The following is an 11903-nucleotide window of genomic DNA, read 5'->3' on the forward strand; positions in this document are numbered from 1 at the left end:
ACTCACAAACTGTGAGATCATGACCTGAGCCAAAATCAAGAGTCAGATGCTTAACCAGCTGAGCCACCCAGGAGCCCCTGATTCTGTTTTTTGTTTTGTACCTGATTTTTAAAACCTAATACATTTAAAAATCAACAACAACAGCTAATGTTCTTCAGGCTAGTACTATTGTCACTTTGGTTTGTAATTCCAAATTTTGTTTCTACATAATTTAAGACATTAATGCATTTAAAGAATTATTAATTTATGTTTGGGGACACACAATGTATAAAGATGTTATTTGATGATATCAACAACCAAAAGGGGTGAAGACAGAGCTGTAGAGAAGCAGAGTTTTCGTATGTAATTACTAAAGTTAAGCTGGTATAAATTCACATTATAGTGTTATAACTTTAGGATGTTAAATGTAATCGCCATGGTAACCAAAGAGAAAAATAGCTACAGAATATACACAAAAGGAAATGAAAAAAGAATTTAAATACTTCACTATAAAAAAATCAAACATGATAGAATAGTAATACAGGACATAAGGGACAAAAAAAAGCTATAAGGCAAATAGCAAACAGCTATAACAAATAGCAAAATTACAGAGGTAAGTCCCTCCTTATCAGTAGTTAGTTGAAATGTAAAGAGAATGTCAAAAGACAGAGGTTGACAGAATGTACAAAAACCACATGACCCAACTATATTCTGCCTACAACAGACTTCACTTTATTTTTTATGTGTGTGGTTCTGAAACTGTTTTTCTTTATTGTTATTTTACAATGTACCATGAACAGCTTTTTAATGCACATGGGTGAAAATCTCCTACTGAAAGACAGAGAATACTGTAGTTGGATCGAAAGGCTGCTGGCAACAAGAGAGACACCTAAAGCAAAGTATCAGCTTAAGGTTAAAGCACATAACCTAGCAAATTCCTGTCAGGAAAAGTAGGGTCAGCAATATTCTCATCAGAGAAATTAGAATTGAAGGCCAAAGACATTAAAGATGTGGTATATCATGTAATCCCCTTTGGCCCCTACCTATACCCCTCACTCTCCTGACACTTTTAGGGTGAATGGATCCTGTACATCTCTTTGCACCCAATGAAAACAACCCATTTTCTTTCTTTTTTTTCTTAGCTCTTCCTGAGCCCTTATCTCCACATTCTCTTATCATCTCCTCATTGCCCAAGTGTCTTTCCTGTAATTCCTCATGATAGTCCTTGGGGGAATCTTCCATCCCCCTGTCCATTTTTCTTTTTGCTTTCCTGGGCACATAATCTTCAGCTGCGGGATTTTTGATGGCCCATGGCTTACTCCCAGTTTTTCCCAGGGATTCTGGCTTGCCCTCACCATGTGGTTTTCTCTCATTTTTGGACATGCCCTGCTTTTCTTGCTTTCTTTCATCTTCTGGTTGTTTCTCATCATCTGGTTGTCCCTCATTCTGGATATTTCCTTCATGCCCTGGATTCTCCTCCACTTCTAGGTTTTCTTCCTCATCTGATTTTCCTTCATTGTCAGACTCTGCTTCATCTTCTGGCTTGCCCTCAATTTCCAGCTTTGCTTCATTTTCATTGCAGAGTTTTTTCATGTTGAGATTTCCCCTTTCTTTCCTGTCTCTCAGGGATTCTGGACAGGTTCCTCCTCCTTTTCTAGCCTTGCTGAGTGCTGGGGACAGACACACAGACCTGGGAGCCCTGGGGCAGGCCTGTACTTTCTTGGTCTCACCAAAGCCCCCTCACCCACTGCCAGGCAGCTCAGAGAGCTAGTTTTTCATAGGCAATGGTAGTGAATAGTGCAAGGACAGGACCACAGGGAAGGTGAGTGTGCTACAACAGACTCACCTGAGATTCAAAGACACAAATGGATTAAAAGTGAAAGGATGAAAAAAAGATTCCATGTAAATAGTAACCAAAAGAGAGCAGGAGAGGCTATACTAATATCAGACAGAATAGATGTCAAATCAAAAAAGTTTACAAGAGACAAAAAAAAGACATTATACATTAATAAAATATGTAATAGAGTAAGAAGATATAACAGTTTAAACAGCTATGCATCTAATATCAGGCCATCAAAATATGTGAATCAAAAATATATTAGAATTGAAGGGAGAAATACACAGTTATAAAACAATGGTTGGAAACTTCAATATCCTACTCTCAATTTGGATAGAACAACCAGACGGAAGATAAGTTAGGGAATAGAGGACTTAAACAATACAGTAGACCAACCAGAACAGACATATACAGAACATTCTGCTCAACAACAACAGCATGCACAGTCTTCTGAAGTGCACATGAGACACTTTCCAGTATAGATCAGTATAGATTAGGCCACAAATTAAGTTTCAGTAGATTAATATATATATATATATATATATATATATATATATATATATTATATTATAATGTTATATATAAACAAAGTATCTGACAAAGTATCTTTTCTAACCACAATGAGATGAGGTTAAAAATCAACAACAGACATAAAATTTGAAAATTCATTAACTTGTAGAAATTAAACAATGCACAATTAAACAACTGGCAGATCAAAAAATAAATCACAAGGGGAACTGCAAAATACTTAGAGATGAATAAAAATGAAAACACAGCATACCAAGACTTTTGGGATTCAGCAAAAGAAGTGCTAAGTGAGAAGTTTATAGCTATAAGCACTTACATTAAAAACAGAAAAGAGGAGGGGTGCCTGGGTGGCTCAGTTGGTTAAGCATCCAACTCTTGATTTCAGCTCAGGTCATGATCTCATGGTTCATGGGTTTGAACCCCACATTAGGCCTAGAGCCTGCTTGGGATTCTCTCTCTCTGCCCTTTCTCCTCTCTAAATAAACAAATAAACTTAAAAAAAAAAAAAACAGGAAATATGGCCCTTTGTAGCAACATGGATGGAACTGGAGAGTGTGATGCTAAGTGAAATAAGCCATACAGAGAAAGACAGATACCATATGGTTTCACTCTTACGTGGATCTTGAGAAACTTAACAGAAACCCATGGGGGAGGGGATGGAAAAAAAAAAGAGGTTAGAGTGGAAGAAAGCCAAAGCATAAGAGACTCTTAAAAACTGAGAACAAACTGAGGGCTGATGGGGGGGTGGGAGGGTGGGGAGGGGAGGTGATGGGTATTGAAAAGGGCATCTTTTGGGATGAGCACTGGGTGTTGTATGGAAACCAAGTTGACAATAAATTTCATATATTAGGGGCGCCTGGGTGGCGCAGTCGGTTAAGCGTCCGACTTCAGCCAGGTCACAATCTCACGGTCCGTGAGTTCGAGCCCCGCATCAGGCTCTGGGCTGATGGCTCAGAGCCTGGAGCCTGCTTCCGATTCTGTGTCTCCCTCTCTCTCTGCCCCTCCCCCGTTCATGCTCTGTCTCTCTCTGTCCCAAAAATAAATAAACGTTGAAAAAAAAAAATAAATAAATAAATAAATTTCATATATTAAAAAAAAACAAGAAAGAGGGGCACCTGGGTGACTCAGTCAGTTAAGCATCCTAGTCTTGATTTCAGCTCAGGTCATGATCTCATGGCTCATGGATTCGAGTCCTGTGTCGGGCTCTGCACTGACAGCACAGAGCCTGCTTGGGCTTCTCTCCCTACCCACCCTCTGTCTCTCTCTCTCTGCTTCTGCCTCACTCATATACATCCCCCCTCTCAAAATAAATAAATGAACATTTAAAAAATAAATTTAAAAAATAAAAACAGGAAAGATCTCAAATCAACAACCTAACTTTACAACTTATAGAACTAGAAAGAGAAGAACAATCTAAACCCAAAGCTAGCAGAAGGAAGAGAATAATAAAAATTAGAGCAGAAATAGAAAAACAATAAAAAAATTAATGAAACCAAAAATTCTTTCAAACTGCCAAACCTTAGCTAGATGGACTATGAAAGAAAGAGAAGACTCAAGTAACTAAAATTAGAAATGAAAATGGGCACATTACCACTGATTTGATGGAAATAAAGAAGATCATAGGAAAATGTTATGAACAGCCATATACCAACAAATGGGATAACCTAGATGAAATGGACACATGTCTAGAACTAAAAACCTTCCAAGGAAAAATCACAAAGATGCAGAAAATATGAATAGATCTATAACTAGTAAGGAGATTGAATCAGTAATAAAAATCTCCCAACAAAGAAAAGCCCTGGACCCTATGGTTTCATTGATGAATTCTTCCAAACATTTAAAGGACAAGTAACACCAATATTTCTCAAATGTTTCAAAAAGTTGGAAGAGGAAGGAATACATCCTAACTCATTCTAAAAATCTAGAATTAATCTGCCAGACAAAGACAGTACAAGAAATGAAAACTATAGACCAATATCCCTTATGAACATTGATGCAAAAATCCTTAACAAAATGCTAGCCACAAATTCAACAACACATTAAAAGGATTATGCACCATGATCATGTGGGATTTTTTTTCCTGGAGTGAAAGGATGGCTCAATGTAGAAAAAAAAATCAATTAATGTAATACACCATGTTAACAGAATAAACAGAATGAACAAAAAACACACATAACTTTCATGGTGCCTGGGTGGCTCAGTTGGTTAAGCATCCAACTTTGTCTCAGGTCATGATCTCAAGGTACATGAGTTTGAGCCCCGCGTTGGGCTCTGTGCTGACAGCTCAGAGCCTGGAACCTGTTTCTGATTCTGTGTCTCCATCCCTCACTGCCCTTCCCCTGCTCATTCTCTGTCTCTCTCTCAAAAATAAACATTAAAAAAAAATTTTAAAAACCACATAACTTTGTCAATTGATGCAATAAATTCATTTGACAAAATTCAGCATCCTTTTATAATAAAAAAAAAAACTCAACAAATTTGGAATACGGGGAAACTACCTCAACATAAGAAAGGCCAGATATGAAAAGCCCACAGTGGACATCACACTCAATGGTGAAAGATGGAAAGCTTTTCCTATAAGATCAGGAACAAGGCAAGGATGTCCACTCTTGCCACTTCTATTCAACATAGTAGTAAATAAAAGTACTAGCCAGAGAAATTAGGCAAGAAAAAGAAGTGTAGGGCATCCACATCAGAAAGGAAGAAGTAAAGTTATCTCTGTTTGCAGACGACATGATGCTATATGTAGAAAACCTTAAAGATTACACACACACACAGGTTAGAAGTCATAAATGAATTCAACAAAGTTGCAGAATACAAAGTCAACACATAAAAATCTGTTGTATTTTGATGCAGTGACAATGAACAGTCTGAAAAGGAAATTAAGAAAATACTTTTTACAATAGCATGAAAAAGAATAAAGTACTTAGGGGCGCCTGGGTGGCGCAGTCAGTTAAGCATCCGACTTCAGCCAGGTCACGATCTTGCGGTCCGTGAGTTCGAGCCCCGCGTCGGGCTCTGGGCTGATGGCTCAGAGCCTGGAGCCTGTTTCCGATTCTGTGTCTCCCCCTCTCTCTGCCCCTCCCCCGTTCATGCTCTGTCTCTCTCTGTCCCAAAAATAAATAAACGTTGAAAAAAAAAATTAAAAAAAAAAAAAAAGAATAAAGTACTTAGGAATAAATTTAACCAAGCAGGCAAAAGACTTTCAGTTGGCACACTGAAAACTACAAAATGCTGAAACTCAAGAATATATGAACAAATGGAAAGAAACCATGTTTATGGATTGGTAAGCTTAGCATTGTTAAAATGTCCATACTACCCAAAGTGACCTAGAGATTCAACACAATACCTACCAAAATCTCAGTGGCATTTTTTTAGGAATAGAGAAAACCATCCTAAAATTCATATGGAATTTAAGAGAATGATGAATAAGCAAAATAATCCTGAGAAAGAAAAACAAAGCTGGAGGCCTCACATTTCCTGAATTCAAAACATAGTACAAAACCACAGTGCAGTTTTGCAAGATGAAAAAGTTCTAGACATCTATTGTACCACAAAGTGTTGATAGTTAATACAATACTGTACAACACTTCAAAATGGTTAAGATGGTAACTTTTATGTTTTGTGTTTTTTATCACATTGAAAAGAAATGGAAGATAAATTCTATGATGATAAAGACCTTGTCTCCAGGTCTAACACAGTGCTGGCACATAGTAGCTGTTCAATAAATATTTGCTGAATAAATTAATGAATTCATGAATTTAAATCCAATGCTTTTAATTATTCTGATGTTCTCTTTCTAAAGTGGTAATGGCCATCTTATTTTGAAGATTTGGAATTATCTTGTCTAGTCTGTTCATTTAGTGGAAAAAGAAACTGTAATTCAAAGCAGTTCTGTAATTTTTTCATGGTCACAAAACAACTTTATAGGAGGATTTCTGTAGAAATTATTGTATAGAAATGTTTTAAGTACTTACTTACACTAAATAAAATTATTTGCCTGGAAAACACATCACCACAGGCTTAGCACCTTAATCAAAACAAATGTCTTCTTCTGTAGTTCTGAAAGTCAGAAGTCCCCTTTGGTTTCACCAAGCTAAAGTTGGTGTTGGTTTGCTGCCTGTCTTCCTCAAAGCTTGTTCCCCTGTTGATTTGGTGGTTGGCAGAATTCAGGGCCTTGTGGTTGTTGCCAGAGGTCCCTGTTTCTCTGCTGGCTGTCAGCTGAAGGCCATTCCCCACTTCTAGAGGCCACCCACAGTCCGTGGCTCCATCCTCAAAGCCTGTACTGCAGAGCGGGTCCTTTCGTTGCTTGCCTTTGACCATGTCCTATGGTGCCATCTCTCTCTGGTCACACTGGGAAGGGTTCTCTGCTCTAAGGACTCAAAGTCCACAATGTTAATCACATCTGCAAATCCCTTTTTTGCCAAGTAAGGGTCAGGGGACATCACAAGGGAGTGCACTTCTTTGGGAGGGGGCGCATTATTCTGCTTACCACACTGTCACTGAAATTTCTTTGTACACCTGTATTTGCTGTAAACTGTAGTTAAATCTAGAGATCTGAACATACTCAGGCTTGATTTCTTTGGCAAGACTATGTTATAGTGTGGACTTCACAATGCACCAAAGGAGGAAGTACAATGTCTCTCATTTTGTGAGGCTGAGATTAACCAGTGGGTGTGGCTGTCATCAGCCTGATGTACCCATTCCACATCAGCAGTGCCCAGATTGTCTGAGCAACCCTGGATGACAGGAATAGGCCTTGGTCTATTCTTTCATTAAAGGTGGCATAATGGTAATGTTCTATTTTTCCTTCTTTATTCTGGACAATAAGCTGGAATTTGTCTATAAGAAAAAGGATTTCCCCTCATCAACTATTTGATCACTGTGAGTTATAGTTTTAACACACTTGCAGGATAAGTACATGATTGTTTTCTTTTATTTGCAAGTTTTCAGAAACAAAGTATTGGTTTCTTAGCATCCTCCAAAGGTAAGTGATGAGTTGTGATTTTTACTTGTCTCAGTATGAAGTCCTGGATTTAGACGTATTAAATGGGTTGAAACACAAAGGATTGTAGTTACTATCCTTTTTAATGTTGAAATGGTCACATTTGTGGCCTAAGAAAACCCCTACAAGTTGGCATCTGAGTCTTTTCGATGTGACCCTGGCTGTCTGTGATGGATTCCTTGCTTTCTGGTGAGACAGGGTGTTCCGGATTCTGGACATATTATTCCTCAGGCCTGGAAGCAGTGTTTCTCCAGGGATGTCTGGTTCTTTTTCCTGGAAGGCAGGGGTGCCCTTTGCTCCTCAGTTAACATTGATTGTAGAATTTTTCAACAGACCGAGCCAGGAAATAAATTTTTTCAAAAGAAACATACCATGAGGTTATTCTACTATTCACAATTCAAGCTTAGTATTAAAGAGTTTTTACTTAATTTGTTTAATTTCATACTTCTTTCTCTTCTCTTCTATTGAAAATTTTGGCTTCTAATGACATAATACAATTAAATATTTGCTTCGGCCTACCAAACTTCATAGCTTTTGAGTAACAATACCCATAATATTATTAGTAGTAATCATATGATTAATTGCTCATATACAATTCTTCACAATAGAGTTGAAGATGCATTTGTAATACTTTTTGCCCTTAGGATACATTCCACTAGGGATGCACAATTAAATTATTGAAATCTAAAGTCATTTGAAGTAATTCTCTTTGTGTGGTGTGAATTAGTTTCACTTGTTTTATTTTAATTTTTTATTTTTACAGATTGATTTTTTAACTTTAATTTAATATTGATTTATAATTATGTAACGTGTTTACATGGTTTTAAAGTCAAATCTACAAAGCAAAGTACATTCAAGTTAGGGTAACTTTCACCCTGTGTTTCCTCCCTCACACTAATATAATGATTTTTATTAGCTTTTTATTTATTCTTTCATTTTAAAAAAGTATGAGCAAATACACATTTGTATTTGTAGGCCCCTGTACTAGTTTTCTGTGGCTGCATAACAAATCCTCACAAACTTAAGAGGTTTAACACAACACCCACTGACTAGCTCACAGTTCTGTAGTTTGGAAGTCTGGCACGGCATGGCTGGATTCTCTGCTCAGGATCTCATGAGGCTAAAATCAATGTGTCGGTTGCCCTGTGCTCTCATCTGGAGCTTGGAGTGCCCCTTCTCAGCTCATTCCTTTGGTAGCATTCAGTTTGCCGCTGGCTGTCGACTTCTAGTCACTGTCACCTCCTCGAGGCCTCTCTCAGCTTCTTGGGCAGGTCATACCACAGCTGTTTGCTTCTTCCAGGCCAGCAGGAGCTCATCTTTAGTCTCCTTCTGCAACTCCAGGGAGAAAAACTGCCTTTTAAAGGGCTCATCTGATTAGGTCCCATCCACCCCAGATGCTCTCTCTTTTGCCAGGTAACATAAGATAATCCCAACTGTGATCTGATTCTATTTAGAGGGCCACCCACCCTCAAGGGGAGCATACAGGGTGTGTACGCAGGGGGTAGTAATCATGGGGACCACCTTAGGATCTGGCCGGCTATCTCCCCTTTCTTAGATAAAAGGTAGCATATAATTTACACCATTCTGAACTTCCTGTTTCCACTTAATGTTTCCTACAACTCATCCTAAATAAGGATATAGATACATTCCTTCATCCCCTTTGTTGTTGCTGTGGTTTCACTTCCATTTTATTATCTTAAAACTTCACATGCAGGAAATTTACTCTTTTTGGTGTATAGTTCTAAAAGCATAAATAAATGCACACAGTGATGTATCACCATCACAATCAAGATACAAAACAGTTTTATCACCCCCCAAACTTCCCCAAGCTGTCTTTTCGTAATCAACCCCTACTCCACTTGTAATTCCTAGAAAACACTGATCTGTTTTCTGTACCAATAATTTTGTTTTTTCCAGAATGTCCTATAAACAGAATCAGATACTATACAGCTTGTGAGTTTGGCTTTCTTTTTTTTTTCACTTAGTAAACTGCATTTGACATTTATTCATGTTATTGCACCTATCAGCAGTTTATTCCTTTTTATTGCTGAGTAGTATTTCATTATGGTGTTTATCCATTCACCAGTTGAAAGACATTTGGGTTGTTTCCAGCTTTTTGGCTATTAAGAATAAAACTGCTACTAACATTCATGTAAGGATTTTCCCATAAACACATTTTCATTTCTCTTCAGTTAATACTTAGGAGTAGGGCTGCTGGTTATATGGTATCTATATGTTTAATTTAATAAGAGATTGCCAAACTGACTCCAAAGTGACTATACCATTCTGCATTCCCACCAATGAATGAGAATTCCAGTTCCTCCCCATCTTCATCAGCACTTGGTATTGTCAACTGTTTGTTCTTTTAATTTTTTGTGCTGTTCTAATAGATGTACACCGGTATCTCATTGGGGTTTTAATATGTGTGTCTCTAATGAATAATGATATTGAGTATCTTTTGCTGGGTTTAGTTGCCATCTGTACCTCTTTAATGAAGAATCTGTTCAAATCTTTTGCTCACTTAAAATTTTTCTTATGTTTAGTTTTGAGAATTGTTTACATGTGATGAGTACAAGTCCCTTGTCATGCATGTGATATCAAATATTTTCTCCCAGTCTGTGTCTCCTTTTTTCATTCTCTTAATATTACCTATTGTAGAACAGGATTTTTAAATTTGATAGAGTCCAATTTATCAACTTCTTCATTTATGCATCTTAATTTTTATATTGTATTTAAAAACTCTTTGCCTTTCTCAATGTCCCACAGATTTTCTCCTGTGTTTTTTTCTAAAAGTTTTATGATTTTCAATTTTATATTTAAGTTTAAGGTCCATTCTTAATATAAAAATTTTGGTATAAGATGCAAGGACACATTAAAGTTAATTTTTTTATTTTTTTCCTGTTTGCTTTAAAACGTATTCATTAAATGCTAACCTCCAGATTATTTGGAATATTAAAGTGGAAAATATCTATAAACCTGACATCTCAGTTAAATTTTTATTAAATTTTCATTTTAATTCTAGTATAGTCAACATACAGTGTTACATTAGTTTCCAATGTACAATACAGTGATTCAACAATTCCATACGTCACCCAGTGCTCATCGTGAAAAGCGCAGTCCTTAATCTCCATCACTTATATCACCCATCCTCCCACCCATTTCCCCTCTGGTAAGCATCAGTTTTTATTTATTTATTTATTTATTTATTTATTTACTTACTTACTTACTTACTTATTTAGAGAGCACGTGTATGCGTGCAAGCAGGAGAGGGGCAGATAAAGAGGGAGAGAGAGCATCTCAAGCAGGCTCCATACTGTCAGTGTGCAGCTCGACGTGGGGCTTGAGCTCAGGAAGGGTGAGATCATGATCTGAGCCAAAATAAAGAGTTGGCGGCTTATCAGTTGAACCACTGAGGCGCCCCACCATCCGTTTGTTTTCTATAGTTAAGAGTCTGATTCTTGGTTTGTCTCTCTTTTTTCCTTTGCTTGTTTGTTTTGTTTCTTAAATTTTACATATGAGTGAAATCATATCGCATTTGTCCTTCTCTGACTGATTTATTTTGCTGAGCATTATACTCTCTAGCTCCATCCATGTTATTGCAAATGGCAAGATTTCATTCTTTTTTATGGCTGAATAATATTCACTATATCTATACCACATCGTCTTTATCCATTCATGTATCGATAAACACTTGGGCTGCTTCCATAATTTGGCTATTGTAAATAATACTGCTATAAATTATCCATTTGATTTAGTGCTTTTTATTTCGGGGGTAAATACCCAGTAGTGCAATTACTGGATCATAGGGTAATTCTCTTTAACTTTTTGAGAAATTCCATCCTGTTTCCTAGAATGGCTGCATCAGTTTTTCTACCAATGGTGCTCAAGTTTCCTTTTTCTCCACATACTCACCAACACTTATTTCTTGTGTATTTTTTTTTAAATTTTAGCCATTCTGACAGATGTGAGGTGATATATCATTTTATTTATTTAAAAAATTTTTTTAACATTTATTCATTTTTGAGAGACAGAGCATGAGTAGGGGAGGGGCAGAGAGAGAGGGAGACACAGAATCTGAAGCAGGCTTCAGGTTTTGAGCTGTTAGCACAGAGCCTGATGCAGGGCTCGAACCCACGAACTAACTGTGAGATCATGACCTGAGTGGAAGTCAGACACTTAACTGACTGAGCCACACAGGTGCTCCAATATCTCATTTAAAAAAAAATTTTTTTTTTCAACGTTTACTTATTTTTGGGACAGAGAGAGGCAGAGCATGAACGGGGGAGGGGCAGAGAGAGAGGGAGACACAGAATCGGAAACTGGCTCCAGGCTCTGAGCCATCAGCCCAGAGCCCGACGCGGGGCTTGAACTCACGGACCGCGAGATCGTGACCTGGCTGAAGTCGGACGCTTAACCGACTGCGCCACCCAGGCGCCCCTCCAATATCTCATTTTAGTTTTGATTTGCATTTCCCTGATGATAAGTGATGTTGAGCATCTTTTCATGTGTCTGTTGGCCATCTGGATGCCTTCTTTGGAGAAATGTCTGTTCATG

General features: G+C 37.6%; 1 pseudogene; it reads right to left on the reverse strand.

Moving 5' to 3' along the window:
- Positions 1-981: 981 nt before the first annotated feature.
- Positions 982-1666, reverse strand: LOC123588300 (annotated as a pseudogene).
- Positions 1667-11903: the final 10237 nt, after the last annotated feature.

The sequence above is a fragment of the Leopardus geoffroyi genome, chromosome D3 (genome assembly GCF_018350155.1).
Source record: "Leopardus geoffroyi isolate Oge1 chromosome D3, O.geoffroyi_Oge1_pat1.0, whole genome shotgun sequence".
Taxonomy (NCBI): domain Eukaryota; kingdom Metazoa; phylum Chordata; class Mammalia; order Carnivora; family Felidae; genus Leopardus; species Leopardus geoffroyi.